General features: G+C 46.4%; 1 protein-coding gene across 1 annotated transcript in view; it reads right to left on the bottom strand.

The window, feature by feature from the left end:
• Nucleotides 1-20,419, bottom strand: part of grm7 (glutamate metabotropic receptor 7) — a 168,379-nt gene that overhangs the window by 146,344 nt on the left and 1,616 nt on the right. The window lies entirely within an intron of this gene.

The following is a 20,419-nucleotide window of genomic DNA, read 5'->3' as shown; positions in this document are numbered from 1 at the left end:
CGCCGACCGGACAAACTTCAGCTTCCAGCAATCAACAAAACTGCTGAAAGGTTGGTAGTTTGAGCCCCAGCTGCTCCAGCATGTTCCCAGGCCACACTGTGACTCACAGAACCAGGGTTACGTCCTGTAACCGCTGCTTCCATTTCTTATCATTTACTCTTTCACTCCTTGTTCAGAACATTTTCATTTTCAGCTTTTTCTTAATTAACTTGTTTATTTCTGTTTGTTCTCCGATTTTTTATCATCTTCTTTTATTTGACTTCTAATTATTTATTTTCAAATCTTTCTGCAGTTTTCTGTCTTTATCCTTTAGTTTAGTTTGTTACAGGGTGACTGCATCCTGTTAGTCTTTAAATGTTTACATTTTCATGTCATGTTTTTGTTTTCATTCTAACATTTTTAATACTTAATTTTAAAAATCATCAGTCGTGCGTTTTTACACATTAAATTTAGTTTTTCATTATTTGTCATTTCTTTTGTTTATAAATCTATTCAATAAACACGATGACGTCACTTTTTATATGTTTTCTTATCTGATTTCTTTAAACAGTAAAAGGATCCAGTTTCAGTCTCAGTGGTTCAGAGTTTTTAAACCGTCTGACTTTAAAGGTGATTTTCTGTGTGAAAAACAGCTTCAGCCCAGTTAAAGTCAGTTGGCTCTGTGACTGATGACGGAGACGTTGAACCATCTGGGACACAAACCTTTGGAAACAGCAGTTTGTAGAAGTACTTGGCAGGTGATTGGATGAACCAGAGCAGCTGCTGCAGAAGGTCGACGAGTAAAGCTTTAAAATGAAAACCTGACACCGACTATCTGTCGGCCTGCCTCGGCGCTGCTCCTCACCAAACAGGGACGAGGAGTGCAGCCCAGCATCCGACTCCTCGCCGCCGTCTTCCTTTAAAGCTGCCGATCAGAGTCGCACGCCCGCCGTTTGCCTCAGGTGGAAATAAACTGATCACGCCGCTGAATCCTGCTTCAATGAGTTTATAATCAGGAGCATTTTCCTGCAGCTTAATTCAATCTTTCTATATTGATGTGATCTGCAGGGCTCTGATGGCGTCCTTCCTGCTGCACGCCACGCCTCCAGGAAGTAGTTTTTACAAATCATTTTAAGCTTTGATGTTTTTTATGATTATAAATCGATCGACTCGATTCTGAAAGCACTAAAGTCTCTTTGCAGTGACGAGTCTGAAGAGGACGGCTTCCTGCTGTGCGCTGTAAGATGAACAGCTTCTCACCTTCTACTCTGTTCAGTGAGAGGTCAAAGGTCAGGAGAGGAGAATCTCTTTGGAGGCGACATTGGTTTAAACAGGTGTAATCCCGACAGCGCTCACTCAGAGGACGATGTGAGTAACTGGGGTTTGGCTCGTGAACAGAGCGGCGCCACAAAGCTGCTAACCATCATCCTTTCATGCCAGGAGGCCGGCGCCCCCGCAGGAGGCCGAGATTACGACGGCTCGAATCCAAAGCACATCAGAGCTCATTCAGCTCAGTCCATGAAGCGACATTCACCTCACTCATCTGGAAGCACCAGCGGTGCGCACAGAGGCCTTTAATCTGCTTTAAATTTAAATATGACGCAGATTTGCACTGAGATTAGAAACTGAAGGTGGAAACAGGTTTGGTGGAGACGACAGCTTCACCGTCAGCAGCTGGTACCCGGAGGACTGAGCAGCGCCGTCAGGACGCTCTAACAGGCTGTGGCAGCTTGGCCTCGCGGGAGAAGCTCGTTACAGCACCAACGAGGAAGACGAAGGCAGCCGCAGGCTGATGGGAGGTCCCAGCATCTCCATCGTTTATGACACGAGCGAGCGGAAGACGAAGAACAGATACGACGTTTGTGTCACAGACGAAGGCTGCGATGAAGACGCGTGTCCAAACTCAGACAACTGAGACCGCTCAGGTGGAAAAGTTTGATTCCCAGCGTCACGAGGAATGACAGGAGAACTTCTGCCACTCTGAAACTTCAGCATTTATCTTTAGCATCGTCAATAACACATAATCTGCGTTACAGTGAAATAAACCATCACGAGCCCGAGACCCGAGCTGCTGCTGATCAGCAGTACAAAGGTTTCCTCTGCGCGGACCGCCGACTTCCTCTGAAGAACGAAGGCGGCTCTGCTCCTGCAGCGTCCTCCCACTCTCCATCTGCCTCCTCCAAACACTGCATCAGGCTGCAGCCTGCATACAGATGCTCCATGTTTACACTCCACTTCCTGTCGGGCCCACAAACACTTCCAGCGCCCGCGCTGCCCCCCAAACGAGGACGTTACATAATTCTGACGGCACGAACGAGACAAAGCCGTCGGATACTAACGAGATCTCGTAACGACGAGAAAAGGTCAGGGCGTCGTCGATCATCGCTGACACAACAGCGCCAGGCTGTGCGCCAGCAACAGCTCAAATACGACACATTTACTCTACGTTTGAACGGGTTTTTGTTTTCTGTGACCCGTCCAGGTGTGCCCCGCCTCCAGCACACACACAAGCCTGAAGAAACGTGACGGATGGACGTCAGCAATGATGACCGTGTGAACCACACCGAGCAGCTTCAGTCATTCTTTTCAGGTCTAATGTCGATTTCTTCCTCGCGCTGTAACTCTGTGTGACCGGACCGTGTCGCTTCTCCCAAAATCCGCCTTCCTCGACTCTACGCCGCCTCCAATCCTGTGTGATGAACCATCCATGAAAATCTAAACGACGGGCCCGGCTCTGGCGTCCAGGTGAGCTTGGTGCTGACACTCAGGTGTGCAGCTGATGTGAACGTCTGACATCAGTGTTGTGCGGTTAGGCTAGCTAACTTCCTGTTGTGTCAGAGCTTTGCCTCGCACGCTTCTCTGCAGCGTGAAGAATAAGTCATGTAGAAGAAGCAGCAGTGTGACGGAGCTGAGCCCCCGGCGAGGATGATATAACGAGGTGAAGCGATGACAGACAGAGCAGGTGTGTAATTATGGCGGCTGCGTGTCAGCCGTGATTGCAGCTGAAGAGACAACAAACAGATCCGAGTGTGGAATTAACTGGTTGGAACAGCGCGGTCTTATCACAGTCTTTTGTAAAATCATACACGTGTAATGAAGAAGTTCACAGCCGCCGCGCCCTCGCAGCGTGGACGACGTTACAGAGACGAGGTTGCTGCAGCGGCGCTGGTTCACTGACGTTATCAGCACCCCCAAAACAATCATTAAAACATGTCAGTGGATTCTTCACCAGTTAGTAGATTTGGGTTAACAGATGCTAGAACCTGTGATGCTAACCAGGTATTCATGGCTGAGACAAATATGAGTTTATGAGCTGCAGCTGTTCAAGTTGGATAAAATAATAAACGCACAGACTCACTGAATATTTACTCTTTACACAAATTCACACTTTGTTTAACGTAAATAATTAACATCCATAATTTAAGTTGGGCAACAAAAGCCACGCCTCCTCCTGATGCGCTCACCTGGCTGACTCTGCACAGGTGAGTGTAACTCAGACACACAGTTTACCAATAAATCAAACACCACCACTCAAATCCATCGCTGAGACTCAGCTTTACATTCAGCCGTTTGTCTGTCTGGGTGTCAGCGGGATAACGCCGTGTAATCTGATTACATGCACAGCAGGACCAGGACACACAACAACTGTAACGCGATATTCATCTTCCTGTTCGCCTACAGCAAATCAGATGTGTTTATTCTGCATTTACATGCAAACGTTGGTCAGCATCGCGTGTTTGAATGCATCACACCACAAGTCAAAAAACTGAATCCATGTTTTTATAGTAAAATCTGAGACATGAGTCAGCACAACATTTTTTTTGTATTTTTGTAAAACAATCATTTCCAGTCCTGAATAAGGACAACACCAATAATCATGTTAGGATGACACGGTCTGAGGAATGACTCCCACACGTCTGTGGACCAGTGCACCGTCTCGCTGCATTCACACATATCCAGGAACTGCAGGATGAGGATGATGATGGGCTGCAGGCTCAGAGTGAGATGAAGGAGGATTATTCTTTGAACTGTGACTCGTGCAAAGCTGCCGTCGTTCGGTCCAGGAGAAAAGTACAAATCTGGAAATGAACCAACAGCATTTCAAACCTGAATTATCCTGCAAACCAGTTTTCATGTGTTTACACAAAGAGTGGAGCACGTCCCTTCCTGCAGTGTGCATTTGTTTTCCTGCTTGATCAGGAAGCCCTGTGACCGTGAACGTTTTCAGGCCAGTTATTACAGAAAAATGTAAAATGCTGCACAGTGCCCTGCAAAGGCAGTGAGAGCAGAGGTCACAACAGATTACTCTCCAGTTAGACGAGTAATCCTGCCCGATGAAGCGGCGAGGCGTCGCGTCCGCAGGGCCGAATCACGCCAGCGAGATTCATCCACCAGCTCGCAGTGAAAAAGCCCACAAGACAAAATAGACCTGAAGATGGCGCCACGGGAGACGTCGGCGCATCGGCCTGAGCAACATTTCACCACAAGCCTTCGGAGGCGTGCCTCTGAAGGCTCCGGCCGAGGAACGACAGATCATGAAGCATCAACACCGAGAGCAGGCCGCATAAAACGACACGTCCTCAGTGGACGAGCAGAGTCATCTATGCAGCAGATCTATGACGGGCTTCCCAGTGACCTCACGGCAGCGATGCAGGTGTCGGTGCGTCACCTGGGCTTCTGCTGGTTGCCATGGTTACCTTACAGTACGTATTTAATAACTGTAAATCGTCCTACGGGACAAACTCTCATTTTTATAGCCTGAATCACAAGATAAGTTCAGTTTAATCATCATGATGTTACAATAATGAAACTCTGGGCAGGATTTTTGAAACTGATGTGAAACATCAACGTCTTAAAATGTAAGTGAACTCCTGAAACAAAGCCTGGAGTTTAAGACACACTGACGTTATTCACTTTTGATCCTTTTTGATCATCATCGCAGTAACGCGATCAAGACGAATCAATGCAGGCACAGTGAATGAGTGCATTCCTATAAGGCTGCATCCATGTTTGCACGGTTGGTTCAATTTAACCTCGGTGCTTTCAGTGTCTGTTGTGCAGCATCAAACTGCGGCTCTTATGTAAGAAGAAAGAAAGAGCAGCAGACGAAGAAAGAGGTGAAATTATAATGACATCACTGTGTAATGAGCGAGCGAGACAAAGAAGAAACCGGGGCTTCAGACGGAGGCGCAGCCACTCTCAGAAATAATGAAATCATTAATTAGAGCACGTAGCCGGGGCTCGGTCCTCCGCGATTGTTCTGCATATCTGTTGGGAGTAATAAAAAAGAAGACAATGGCTTCTGCCGTGCTCTTTTCATTCCTCGTTCGGCATCCTCCGTGCAGATCGACGAGCACAAATTCAGAGGCGGCCGTGAGAGGGTTTAAAGTCTCCGGTGCGCCGTATTGATCCGCAGATTACAGCTTCTCTCCACTGCTGAGGGCAGGGTTGGTGTGGTTCAGCACAGAAGAAGTGGACAACAATAAAAGAAGCAGGAAGCAGAGCAGCTGTGTACCCTGGGCCAAAGAGCTTCAGTGAATCAGTGAAGCGGGTTGAGCCGAGCTGGCAGCTGAGCGCTGAACGCTGGCTGCTTTCATTCCTGCGGCCTGCGAGGACGGCGGGCCTGCGGGGACGGCGGGCCTGCGAGGACGGCGGGCCTGCGAGGACGTCGTTTCTCACAGAACGTTCCTCAGAAGAGTAACACAGACTGTGGTTATCCCACCTTTGACCTTTTCAGTGAAAGGTTTCCATTACAGGAACTTCCAGGCCAGTGCACTTGGAGGGATGGACCATCAGTCCAGCTGCTGGGTACGGATGTAGTCGCCAGAAATACTGACCTGATAGTTTATTAATTTACAACAGCTTTAACATCTCACGATCCAACGCTAAACAGAGAGCTGATGTTCTGCTGGACGAACGCTCGCCTGCCGCCGTGTCAGAGACACTGACACGTGTACCCACATCAGAAGGTGTGGATGTTCAATGTTTAACGTACACTTTGATTCATGCAGAACAGTTTTTAAATACACACTCAGCATTAGGCTCTGCTCAGGAGCGTCCCTACAGAGAAGCGTAAGTCCTTGGTTGGAAAGCACAGTTTGGTGTTTGCTCCGAACATCCACCAGCATCCATGCAGGGTGCAGGTACAGGGCACCACCTTTGTGAGCTCGTGCCCAGTGGCCTTCCTTCTGGAGCAGCTGTGCTCGTCATTAGGGCTGGGCCATATTATACCGTTCACGGTAATGTTAGGCAACGATAGGAAAATGAAATATCGCGATAGAATATGAGTAAAACGCGCATGCGCAGTGTCTTTGTTTTCATACGCACATGGCCGATTGTTGAGTGAAACAGATGAACCAGAATTGGTTTGTAAAAATGGTGCAACTTCAGTGATGTGGAACTGGTTTGGTGTTTGTCCGTCAGATACACGGCAAAGCACATTTTTTTGCAGAACATGCAAGCGGCCGTCGTTATTGTCAGACTAAGATGCTCTTAAATCTGGGAGTAATCTGGGTCCTAAACTCCGTATGCTTCAGGTCAAACAACACTGCAGCATCACTGAGAGTTAAAAACTGTCTAAATTCTTTCATCTTTAATAAAACGATCAGCATTGCTGCTTTACCAGGTGTAACTATGAAGTTTAACTTCCAGGCATCCATGAAAACAAAATTTATTACATTTAACGGAGTTAGAAGTTAGCAGGAAGCTAGCGGAAGTTAGCTCGCTAGTTTCGCTAGTTACCTCAGCATGATATAGCATGTTCTGACAGAGATTTCTGAAACATTCAAACGTACAGCTCTGCTATCACTTCCAACATAAATGAAGACAGGAAACTAAACAGCAGTGACGTTTGTAGGGTTACTGAAGTTGGGCTAGCTGGTATATAATGATGTGCTACGTGATCGTTAGCGACACAGCTATGTTAGCATAACATAAACAGTGAAGCTGGAGGACGAACACTAACACTTTTCCACTTATAAAAGTTAACGTGAAGGTTCCTGATGGTTAGAGACAAATGCAATCGCATGGCAGGATGCTGTAAACGGACCAAACTTCAGTCAGGAGAACAACTGAGATAATCCATCCACAATACGAGGTTAGTCATTAATATACTGCAACAACATGGGAACAGAGCCGCTGTGATAGAATACAGCATTAATGAATCAATGGTACAGAAGTGGAGGAAGCAAGAAGAATGAGTTTAATAAAGTTTGATTTATCTGACTGCTTTGTTTCGCTTAATGTGCCTTATAATCCCGTGCACCTTATGGTCCGAAAAATACGTACTGCACACTGCAGTTTAATGTTGCAAAGCACCTCTTTTTAACTTCAGTGGATATTATACATGGTTATGCTCAGGATATGTCAGCCCATTTCTACTGGAAATGCCTTTTGGTTAAACTTTCAGCAAGGAATTTGCATTTGCACTGTTACATTTTTATAAAGCTTTAATGTACATAAAAACCAGCTTCTTGTTTAAGTGAAAATAAATGGAAGGTTGTCTTTTTGCGCGAGTAATGTTGTGGAGTTGTATTTTGTCTCGCATCAATTATATCGTCGGTTATATCGTTATCGCAAATTTTCAAATATATATCGTGATAAATATTTTTGGCCATATCGCCCTGCTCTACTCGTCATGTCTGAGATGTTCGTAGTAACACACGTGATGTTAATGGTCATCTGTTCTTTCGTCTGCCAAAAACATAAACATTAGTAAATAAAAATGCTCCTAACTGGTAAAAAGTGTTCAAATGTCCACATAAAGCAGGGGTGTCAAACTCAAATACACAGTGGGCCAAAATTCAAAACTGGAACAAAGTCGCGGGCTAACGTTAATATTTATTGAAATATATTTGTTCCTCCAGATATAAGAATGAATCTTTTCTTATGGACAAGTTTAGCTGAAAAACTGAATATGGAACAAGCAAAGCTTAATACTAAACAATATATATATTAGCTGTATAATGCCAGTAGGCCAGCTCTGATAGTAATTTGGTATGGCTTCGCGGGCCAAATGTAATTAGGCTGCGGGCCAAATTTGGCCCACGGGCCAGAGTTTGACACCTATGACATAAAGCTTCGATGTGAAGCGAACCCAAACAGATCATTGGATGCTGAAAGGTTAGAACCTCATGCAGGAGGCGGGACAAAGTCAATCTGTCACCGTCATGCTGGCGTCCGGACGCTTTGGGGTATCGGGGCCCAGATGTTTGACACACTGAGCTGAAATGAGTTTTCCCAGCGGTGGTAAAGCAGCAGCAGCGGGTCAGTCGTGACAAGCTGCACGAGCGGCGGACAGTCTCACTGAAACGACCTTGACTCGACAAGCGGGCGAGCTGGCAGCACATCAATCTGCTTCCGCCTTCACTCTGCCAGGAAAACATCGCCTGCTAGAAGTGAGAGGCAGATCTCCGGCCCCGCCCCTCGTGTCCGGAGATCTTTGACTCCTGGAGGACGGATGACGAGCAGCTTGTTGAGCTGACACAAACACCAGCGCAGAGCGGTGTGAGGACACACTTTCCTCACCCTCGTGGCCTTTATACTTCAAGCATTCGTGCGTGATGCTCGAATATCCTTTAATTGCACTACAGCAGGAACTGATCTGACACGCGTTCACCATTGTGTACTTTTACTGCTGATATAGTCCAGCATTAGACTAATTAATTGTTCATTATTCCACTATGAAACCAATGTATTGAACTGTAATTAACTGGCACTACATGTGCTGGTTATAGCTGAATGGTATCCATGGAAACAAGCATCTCGAGGCCCTCCAGTGCAGAAGAAGACCGAACACAGCAGTGACCTCTCTCTGCTTTTTTATACCTTTGACTGAGAGTAATTTGAAAACAATGCACCATAAATACCACGGTGACTTTTTACTGCTGTAAACTGGCAGGAGGCTCCCTGACGGCCAAGAGGCAACAAATCACCTCCGGCCGCCCGCCGCGGCGCTCGCCGCTCACAGTGCTGCGGACACTGGCAGACTCTGATTGGCTTTGTCAGGAGGAGCCAGCGGCTTAAATAATGTTTTAATGTTTTTCACATCAGCTGGTCGGCCACAGCCCTGAACCATCCAACCTCCTCGCTAATCTTCACAGGAAGTTAGTGCGTGTGAAAATCAGAGATCGTCAGCCGCAGGTCCTCTGACATCCAGCAGAGGCAGCAGTGAGTCAGTCCCCATGTTAAAATTAACATGTTTATAGAGATCACGTCTCCCTTCATACTTCACCTGTTTACACTGTGTTAAGGCTTAAGGTTTTACATTATTAGGGGTGTGGCCTCTTTGACAGGTGGACCTACCTGTGGTTGCACTGTTCCTCACATACAGGCATCACCACACAGCAGGAAACCAGATAAAAACACCTGAATGTGATTTCCTGTCTGCAGAATCTGCTTTAAACTTGATTTTACTGATTTTACTGATTTTACTGATTAATCCAACCAATTTTTCCTTTTCGTTTTTATTTATTTATTTCTCTTTTTTGTACTTGTGGGCTCTGAGGAAGCTCGGTGCACATTCAGTTTAAACGGCTGAGGCAGATCTCACAGCACATGTAAAGGCTGCTCAGTGAAAACTGGATAAAAGCTAAGAGCGGACATGTGAAATGAGGGTTTCTCTGCAGTGAAACACTACAAGGCTTTTATTTTGAAACTGGTACAGACAGCATTGCCTTTGAAACAGCCACACCCTGCGTCAGATGATCCCCGGCCATCTCAATTTCAAAACCTCGCTTCCTTTGGTGCACGCCAAGTGGGCCGACGTTTTTAGATTTACTGCAATATCAGCTGGATTACACTGTCTGTACACATCACTGCAACCGTAACTGAGACTAAGAGAGTCATTTTTCTGTTTGATTCTGGATAAATTAGGAATAATCCAACATCTGTGTTTTATTACTTCAATTTCAAATATTCAACATCATAAGATGGTATTAATGGTAATTTCCATTTTTATATATTTATGCCACAGACCCCTGAACATTTAGCAAAAATTCATCGAATATGCACCCAGCTCTGTGTACTTTAAGAATATTCACGATACGAAAATGTATGAAATTATTACAGAATAAAACAAACAGGCTGATTCTCAGTACGTCTGTTTTGAACTACAGTCCAACATTTTAACTCTATTAATTATCATTCTCTGCTATTCATTTAACATTTTCATGCATTTATTGTGGATTCATTTTCTTGTGGCCCACCAGCAGTACCTACACTGACCACCAGGGGTGCTGTATCATTACTTTAATGGTTTTTGTGCCTTCCTGACTTTGATTAAGTTTATGAATCTAAAGGTTTTTCACCTTCTGGTTACAGAATGGCGACTTTTCAGTCGATGCTTTGCCGGCCTCGGACCTGTTTGGAGGTTATGATGACAGATGAAAGGAAAACTGAGAAAGGAAATGTACTTGTAACCACCAGGTCTTCACTGTCCTGTAGATCCACTGAGGTACCGACTGTACATATTGAAGGAAAACACAGGAACAAGTGTTTAGCTTAAGTCTGTGTTTGAAGAAGTCTGCCCTGTGGTGACAGTTAATTTGCTCAGTTTAAGCCTGGGGATGAAAAACCACTCAGAAGCACTGAACTAAATAGATGTGAGCCCCAACGTGTGCCGATGTGTCATCACTACCAACAAGCTGAAACAAAGCTGTTTAATCCACAGCTGCAGCCGCTAACACAGAGCAGAGCGCGAGCGCCGTCCATGCCCATAGGAGATGTTCTGGCTGTAATAGATGAACCCGCGCGCGTCTCCGAGGGCCCAGTCGAACGCGGCAATTCCTTTATGCTCAGCAAAGATGGCGAGGAGAAAGAGGCTCGGCAAGCAGCTGCGACAGGCTGAGAGGAGGCACAAAGGCCCCGAAATGAGGTGGGAAGCCTCTCCCTCCCCGGGGTCTTGGATTATTAGGACGAGCAGCAGAAGAGACGAGGAGGGGAAACCTGATTGTTTCTCTGCTGCTTCATTCAGGACGTAACCTCGTAACATCCATCAGATCATCATCAACCATCACTTTCACCTGGTTGGAACAGCAAACCGGAAAATACCGAGACAGTATTTCCATTTGAGAGTCTTTTGTATTGCAAGGTGAGGACGCTGAAGCAGAAGAGTCACAGCTGTAAAAGTGCCATCGTTCCATATTTAGACTCAAACCAACCCTGACCCGCACCGACAGTCTGAAATCATTTATTACTTACAGCTCATTTCCTGCACATTTCCACCAAAGCAGAATTAAAGTGACGGCTCACTGAGCTTTCTTATTGTTTCTGTTGCTGCTCCACTTCCAGTCCAACAGTCTGAGTCTTGACCTTGATGTTGGTCATCATGACATCATGTTGCAGTGGCAGCAATGTGGTTTTTTCCCACAGGGATGGTTTCCACTTCACTCCCAGATCAGATTTATAATCTCTCTCCATCAAGTTCGTGGGCTACACGGGTTGCCTCAAAGTTTAACTGAGCACAGAGGAGGTTCCTTTCTGCTGCTGGCGATAGGACGGCAGGACACCTGCTCACCTCAGAGCTCCAGCTCCACCTCTCAGGGAACCACGGCGTCAGACTTGGACACGCTGACTCCCATCCCTCATCCTCCTCGCCCCTGCTAGCGGATGACTGTGGTGGAGTCCAACAGGCACTGAAAAGGTCCGCCTGTGTGCCGGGGACGCCGTCATAGGGATTTTCTTTCGTGTCTGAAAGCAGCTCATTCTTCGGGGAACCTCGACTCAGGCGGATGGACTAAGGTCCAGGTGTTGGTATTCTTAATGGTATGTTATAGTCTCTCACTTCATTAAAAACAATAAATTCATGTTAATGACTCATTAGTCTCACCATTGGTGACGACATTAGCAGCTCTAATGAAGCGGAGCATCCTGCTGTGATGATGGACAACGAGCCCTGCGCAGCTTCAATACCAGAAGCTGTAATAACGCCACAGGATCGTGTTTTCACTGCAGCGCTGCCTCATACTGGCGAAGCCGCTCATTCGTATTCGTTACTCGTGGTCGTTCGCTACAGGGCCAGTTCTCCCAGCGACACGCAACAAAGTCAGCCGACATCAAACCTCTGTTCGTGCAGTCTCAGGAAACTGGAGCTTCCTGTGCGATGAAAGCCTCCACGCTGCGGCTGCTACCTGCCAAACACACCTGCCCGATTTGTTTTGACCTGAAAGAAACTGTCCGTCCTCCCTGCACGCAGACGCAATAAAAGATGGATGCAGCGTGGCCAATGCGGTGTCACTTTAAGGAATCGGCACTCTGCCTGCCGTACTTCAGTGAATATAGGTCAGAGATGCTTTTCCGATACTTCTGTGTCCAAGAGTTGTGAGCCACAGAAAGCAGCAAAGCCTTTTCCCTTCAGACAGATCGGGAACACCCACAGCGAGGGAGCGTCACAAGGATCCGGGTCAGATGCTGGACGCAGTCGGTCAGAACAACGTGACGCACACGTTCACACGGTACAGTCTGCGTAGATCCACGCACAGGTGAAAACCATCAGCTGGTACCGGATTACTGAGATATTTGGACGTTGTCTGACTGTGAGGATGGTGCTACACAGCAGTCACAGCTTCATGCTCCACAGCATAATGAGTGTGCGTCTGACCTGGGCCGAGCGACGGCATTTCTTTGGCTTTGAATGGAGCTCGTTCATGTCGAGCAGTTCAACGTCTCCTCCTGAACCTGGGCGCTAAGCCCTCCTCCTCTCCTACCTGTGCGGCTTCATTCTGAGCCGAGGTCCTTAACTCGCAGCGCGATGATACAACGTGAGTCACCGGGTGATTCATTCAGATCCGACAGAGCCGGCGACGAGTGGCACTCAGCACAATTACTGTTTTCTCTACAGCAGGAATACTCGACGACACTCACATCAGCAAAAAAAACATATGATTACCTCTCTGAAAATGATAAATATCACCACAGTCATGCAGGAAGCAGTTTCCAGCACGCTCTGGTGTTAAATTATGTTTTGGTATAAGCTGAAGGGCTGCCTGTTTACTCTGCTGCTAGATATACGACACACATGTAAAAGGAGTGAAGCTGATTTATGGCTGCAGGAAATTTAACGTCTGATGGAATCAGCAGAGGAGACACCAAATGTACAAGAAAAGGCGGGAATACATCAATCAGAAACTCATAGAACTGCATTTATTTAGTCGCTCCTGTGTGCGCGCCGATTTCTCTCACTGAAAGGTGACTTCCTGTCATGTAGGTAAAGGGGCGTGGCTAAAAGGGCTTGCGCTGGCCCCAGTTTGTTCTCATCCATTCATCAAAAGTTTTTACTTTCCTTCAACAACTTCAAATTTCTGCTACAACGTTTCCTTCCGCCTCGAAGGAAACGTTGTCATAGTGATAGTTTCTCAGATGGTGTGGTGTTCAACACCACTTATCCTGTTTAACTAATTATTTACATAATTAGTTATTGATACGCTCCAACCCACAGACTAACTACCTGAAGTCATATTAATGTGAGCAAAAAAAACCCAGTGGAGCTGCTCCTGTTTACTGTAAACACAAACATAAACACGGTATCAACGTGACGCACCACCGCTGTAAAACGGAGCCACCAGAGGCGCCGTCACAGCTCCAGGGCGGCGGCGTTTAAACGCTCGTGCACTGCGGTCGAGCGGTCGTGCAGGGAAAGCTCCACTTTGCACAGTCTGCACAGAGTTTGTTTGATTTCTGTGAAATTCTTTCACATTTTGTAAAATCTCAGTTTCCATTCGTTCCTTCCGTCCTCCTGCTTTGCTGGTGTTGTTACTCGGTGTGTTTTTATGTGTGACGTCTTTACTCATGTTGGGAAACAGACTTTAGTGAACCGGCGGTTCTATGTTAAAATGACCTGTTTTCAAGTATCTTTGTAACTCTGTGTTACCGACATTATACCCATGCGCTCCTTTTGTCCACTTCAGATACTTTGACAGAACTGTTGTGATACTTGTTGTATTTCCCGGCTGCCTGTGGGTCACATGACTCTGACAGACATTTTACTGGATAAACCAACGTCGCTGCTACAAACTGAACGTGGCAGAAATGTTGTTTGTGACTCAAGAAGACTCGACATCTTTCATGAGGGATACATTTGACATTTCACATATTATAGACCAAGTTATTTACAGAAGTTTAAAAACGTTTCTGGCACAGTGCCATTCACGCTGCATTCTTCTTTGTTGGTATTGAGCGCAGACGAGGCGATACTGCCCCCACAGCTTCCTGTTACAAAAACACAAGACGTGGTTTCAAATACGTCGACATCGTTGCAGGCCTGGTCTTCAGTGAATAAGTGATGGTGACATGAAGCATCGAGGCTCTGGATTAACATCGCGTGTTGTCGTCCGATGCTTTCATGGCACCAAACACATAACTGTGAACAGGCTTTTTGTAGGAATGTCTAAACTTTATGCTTGAAGAAAGCCCGAGTCATATGTTTCACTGTGATGTTTGGTTCCTTCCTTCTTCCTCGCCGTCCTCTCGGCTGCTTCATCCGGCCGTGGCGATGGTGGAGTCAGCACAGGTGCAGCGAAGGCACGGGCTCGTTAAGTCCCTCTGTCACTGCACATTACGGACTCTACTCCCTCGTTAGCCATAAATTTGAGTGAAACTGAACCCGCTAATAAAAACAAACCAATTTGTCTAATTGGGCGTCATCCCTCGCCCTCCATATGTGTCCGATAATTGTTCTGGTAGGTGGCTTCGATGCTTTCAAAAGATAAATATGTGTTGTTTGTCCCAGCGGCGCTGATAATGGGAGTTAATGGGAGGGACGTAGGCTACAGCTCATTAGCTTCATGCATTGTATTCCAGCTCCAGCACACGTGTCAGAGTTAATGCAGCGAATGGGCTCATTGCAGGAAAACATCGAGAGAAGAAGAACACGACTTCCTCCGTTAAAAGAGCGTTACGTGTTCACGTACATGACGATTAGAGACACACACGCACACCGCTGACGAATGGGAGATCTCTTTATCTGCTGATTTAATATAAAAAACTTAATGTTAATAAGACTTTAACCTTACTGTGTGAATATTATACACACACGATCTGAACCACTATTAACACAGCAGGACTAACCTCACCTCTGTGTTCTTGGCTTCACAGATAAAAACACCTCATTAGCTTCACTTCAGCCGTTTCTTTGCTAATCAGAGTGAAAACCTCCCAAAACCCAGACGTGCGATACTGTGCAGCGCTCTCATCACAGACGGAGAGCAAACAACACGTGGCGGGGTCAAACCACCCACCCTGAGCCACAGCTGCCCGCCTCACAGCACCTTCAGGAGGTGTAAGCTGTTAGCCAGGACTGGGTGTGACCTGTAATCACACTACATTTTTTCCCCCAAAGATATTACTGCATTAAATTCAGATTACATTAGTCACAGTGACGATGTTAACTCCATCACAAAGCTTTTTGGGTTATCTGCCTGACAGAAGTCTCAGTTTGTAGATGGACTGGTTCACACTGCTCTTCTACTCCCACACTCAATGCTAGCACTGCACGCTAGCACTGAACACTAGCACTGAACACTAGCACTGCACGCTAGCACTGCACGCTAGCACTGAACACTAGCACTGAACACTAGCACTGAACGCTAGCACTGAATGCTAGCACTGCACGCTAGCACTGCACGCTAGCACTGCACGCTGGCACTGAACGCTAGCACTGCACGCTAGCACTGCACGCTAGCACTGAACGCTAGCACTGCACGCTAGCACTCAAAGCTAGCACTTTGTTCTAGACCTAAAAGCCGGACACACACCAGACGCGTATAATTCGTGACTTAAAATATTTTATTATTGCGGCTCAAACTCGATTTAAGCTACATCCACACGTACATGTAAACTGAGATTTTCCATTTATGCTTAAAAAAACAAAGTCAAATGCTGTTGAGAACATGCCAAAGCAACAGGATGCGATATAATCATAAACATGTAGAAATGTTGGCCAATCAGAGGTCTAGAAGTCTGGGAGGGAAAGAGTAAACAAAGATGGCGCACAGAAGCAGTCTGACAGTAACTGCGTGTGTCTATGTAAGCGTGTAAAAACTGCACATAGTAAGATTAACAGCAACAGTGTCTCTATCTGCCATCGTAGAAATCATCTCATGTAAACAATGACGTGGCGCACACCTTTGATGTTGAGCGACTAAATCTCAGTTTTCCTCGTCTGCACGTAAACACAAAAACTGAGTTTTTAAACATCTCTGTTTTCAGTGATCCAAAACGGCGTTTACATGTGGACGAAAGACCCAAACGCATAGAAGAAGCTGCGATTTCAAAAATACCCATGTACGTGTGGATGTAGCCTTATTCACACGTGAATGCAAAGACCTGACCAATGACATCACTGCATTTGGCACCAGCGCTGAATACACAGGGGCGTGGAAATAGTAATCACAGGCGTCTCTCTGAACAGATCACGACTGACCTCCTGCTGTGGGTGGATCAACTCCGCTCAGGTTCGGTTTAACGTCTTGTTCTTGTCACGTGATGGCGTTTGTCTCCGCCCATCAGAGAGCCCCAAACATGAACTTTAGCGAGGAGAGTTTAACCCTGAACCTCCGTCTTCTCTCTGCTGATGTGTTTGTATAAATATGTTAATGAGAACACACTGCCCTACATGTTCTGTAAAAGTTTCTGGCTCTGCTGTGACCTCCGAGCCACCAGAGGGGGGCAGCAGTCCAGGGAGCGAGGCCTTAATGTGTCTGTGATGTGACTCTGGTGCCAACTAGGCCATTTAGGAACATCAGGGGTTTAATGAAGTGGAAACAGCTGTGGAACAGATGACTTTTCCATCACAGGCAAAATAATTACCCTCTCGATAATTCGAACAGAGGGGGTCAGACCGTCCCTCCTCCGTCTGACTCATTTACCTTCAGCTAAACCTGCAGAAATGCGTCCCTGACAACAGAGACGTCAATGGTTTAAATTCATTTGATTCCTCTTAAACTGCTCACCAAATATTTTCCTTGAGCAACATTTAACTGAAAAAATAAAAAGCATTTCTGTTTATCTTCATATGACTCCAAACTTGATGTCGAGCCAGTTTTTTAGCATCTCCCAAAAAAACATTTTCATGCTGTGTGCTGTGAAATGTCTGAGATAGAAGAAACACTTTGTGCTCCCACTGAGAATCAGCTTTTCAGCGTCTGTTATTAAAGACATCCTGAGCTCGGGCCCATTAAGTTCTTTTCAAAATCTGTTTTCAACTGGTGGAGGTTTGGCCGGCCTGAGAGCCAAAGCTCTGAAAAGCTTACAGAAGTTACTAAGCTGTCAAACTGTGCCTCGAAAAGAAACGCTAACACGTCCAACGCACGCCAAAACATTATCAGCGGGCCCAGTTTCACTGCGGTAGCAGACTCTGTGATCGATATTATCAACAGAAGTGAGAGCTTGGTGGAGACGGCGTGACGGAGTGTGACATGAACAGCACGTTGGCGTTCATGTCCTTAAAGCACCTTAAAGACTGAACGACGTTTGAAAAAAGGCTCAAAGCTTCACAAATCCAACAAAGCAGCGTTACATCAGCGTGCTACAAGCCGTCTGTCCACGGCTCGTGGAGCTGCACGGTTATTATAACAGCTTACTATTCATCATATAAGGCTTAATATGAATCTGCACTCTCTTGCTGGTGTATACGTACACGATACTTCATGTTATTGACCACAAACAGCACGGTGTCGTGCTCCAACAGCGGATGGGTGACCAACCAGCTTTGACAGGACGCCAGACGCCATTTCACTAAAAACCAAACAAGGCCTCCTTCACACATTCAAGTATCACCAGCCCATCTGAAACCACATCATCGACCGCCGTTTACAATAACCATAAACTCACAGGACGCTTGTGTGTTTTAAAAGCTTGAGGTGAGGTCATGCTTTAAAGACAGCGCCACGAGCTGATGATGACCTTTCCAGATCCAGACCGACAGACACCTAACAGATGTTCCTGAGGTGCAACGTTAAACAGTCCACTTTCACCAAATCCCTCCAGCCCACCTGAGTGCGAGCTGCCGAGTCTGGGCACAAAACTTTGAACCTGATTTGTTGTTCGCCATCATGGCGCCGAGGCTTCTCCCTCCTTGCACCAGCATTGCTAACGCTAATGGCTGGAGAGCACAGCTCAGCCACAATTAGAATGGTTGCTTTGAAGACCAGGCGTGTGACCACTCACAGTCACTCGGGATACATGTCTGCATTCAATAATCAGACTGTGGTTATTTGCAAGAGCGGCTGCAGTCAGCCTGAGTCAGACCGCGACTGTTTGGAGACAGGTTGCCTCCCGTCAGGTGACCTGTGCAGTCACCGTGTGACTGAAAGCATTCACCCGGAGGCTGAATCTCTCACAACGTCTGGGTGAACAGTTAGTTGCTGTAACTACTTGCAGTTGGTCGCCAGCAGAAAAAATGACCATCGACCGACCGCCAGTTGTTCCTAGTCGTGCTGTCCAGCGTGACCGAACCGTCAACCTGCTCACAAGGAAATTTACACTCACAACAGCTAAAAGAGACAATAGCCGTCATAAACACATCATCAGATCAGCTGTTTGATCTGGACCGCAGGGCAGGTTTCAAACCTGCAACCTTGGTTTGGCTCAAACAGAAAAGTCAAGAAGATCAAATGACCCAGATTACAGAAAAGGATTCAGAGTTGACAAGTAAACGGCTTAAAACAGGTTAGCGCTACACAACAAACACAACTAACGGTGCTTCACCTCGTAACTCAGCTGACCTCCAGGACAGACCAGCTCAAGAAGAAAGATGGCCTCTCGTCTCATTTGCTGCTCTTCCTCACACAACCCTCCAATTATACGGGTTTATGTGGCACTAGGAGCACACTAGCTTAGTGCCCCGAGGCTGGGTTTGTGGCTATCAGCTAACATCATCGTGTGCATCAGCAAGGTTAACATTTATGCTAACTCTTTAGCATCAGCTAACTCATGTGCAATATCCCATTTGCCTTCCCCAAACACATGTCAACAGTCACATTACTGTGAAGATTTCCTTATCAGATCAGATCAGATCAGAATACTTTATTGATCCCTGGGGGAAATTATTTTTTGTTACAGTGCTCCATTTTAAACCAACATTAAGACAAGACAGACAATACACTAACTAAGAATAGTACAATATATACATATATATACATACATACATACATAAGTCACTCATAAATAAATAGTTGGAAAAGAAACATGTGTAGTTGTAGCAGCAAACAGTGTGTTAAGTGGATGCGTTGTACAGGGAGCCACAGGCAGGAATGATTTCCTGTGTCGTTCAGTGGTGCTTTTCGGTAATCTCAGTCTCTCACTGAACGAGCTCCTGTGACTGACCAGCATGTCATGGAGTGGGTGGGAGGTGTTATCCAACATTGTCTTTATCTTGGACAGCATCCGCCTCTCCGACACCACCTTGAGGGAGTCCAGCTCCATCCCCACAACATTGCTGGCCTTACGGATCAGTTTATTAAGTCTGTTGGCATCTGCGACCCTCAGCCTGCTCCCCCAGCATGCAACAGCATAGAGGATCGCACTGGCCACAACAGACTCATAGAAAATCCTCAGCATTTTCTGGCAGATGTTGAAGGACCTCAGTCGCCTCAAAAAATAGAGACGACTCTGGCCCTTCCTGTAAAGTGCTGTGGTGTTTTTAGCCCAGTTTTTATCTATTCACAAGTGTGTACACACACACACACACACACACACACACACACACACACACACACACACACACACACACACACATAAATAAATATATATATATACATCACACATACATAGACCAATCGGTGTGAAGGGCAGGGAGATGCAGGCGGATCAGCAGGACAATCCTCGGCTCAGACTTTCAGGAGTAAAAAAGTCTTTAAGCATTTAAACTACAAGCTGAAGTTTGGATGAATTCATGCAGCTCGGTGTTGCCGGGAGCTGAATCACATACAGCCACACAGATTATAGCAGCAGTAACACAGTGACACACACAGCAGGGTGGAGTGGATTTACAACGTCTTTAAGACGGAATGTCGATGGTCCTGAAGACCTCTAACACAACACGAGCAGATACAGAGAGGCGGGCTTAAAGTGATACACCTGGAAATACAGGCAGATCGCCTGAGCAGCGCTCGATGGAGACGGTGGTTTGTACAACAGGCAGACCCAGCCCTCCCTCTCTCATCAGCTCACACTGATCTGAGCTCAACTCCATCCTCACAATCCAAAAACCCTCCTCATTAAATCTCTGCACGTCCGCTGGCTGCCCCTCGCCTCTCATCCCTTCAGCAAACACGGACACAGCAGGTGTTTTCAGAAAAATCCTCAATTTAAAGCACCTCAGCTCATCCAGTCAGAAATCACTGAACCCACTGCGACACATTCAGACCCGGCACAGCTGTCAGCTTCTGTCACGTCTGCTCCAAACGCCAGGCACTTCTTCTTCGCTGGTGTTTTTCTTACAGCC

This window comes from Diplotaxodon limnothrissa, linkage group LG5 (assembly GCF_057381915.1).
Source record: "Diplotaxodon limnothrissa isolate DT_005_m linkage group LG5, D_limnothrissa_male_GT1.1, whole genome shotgun sequence".
Classification (NCBI taxonomy): Eukaryota; Metazoa; Chordata; class Actinopteri; order Cichliformes; family Cichlidae; genus Diplotaxodon; species Diplotaxodon limnothrissa.
This window is presented reverse-complemented; position numbering and strand designations above follow the sequence as displayed.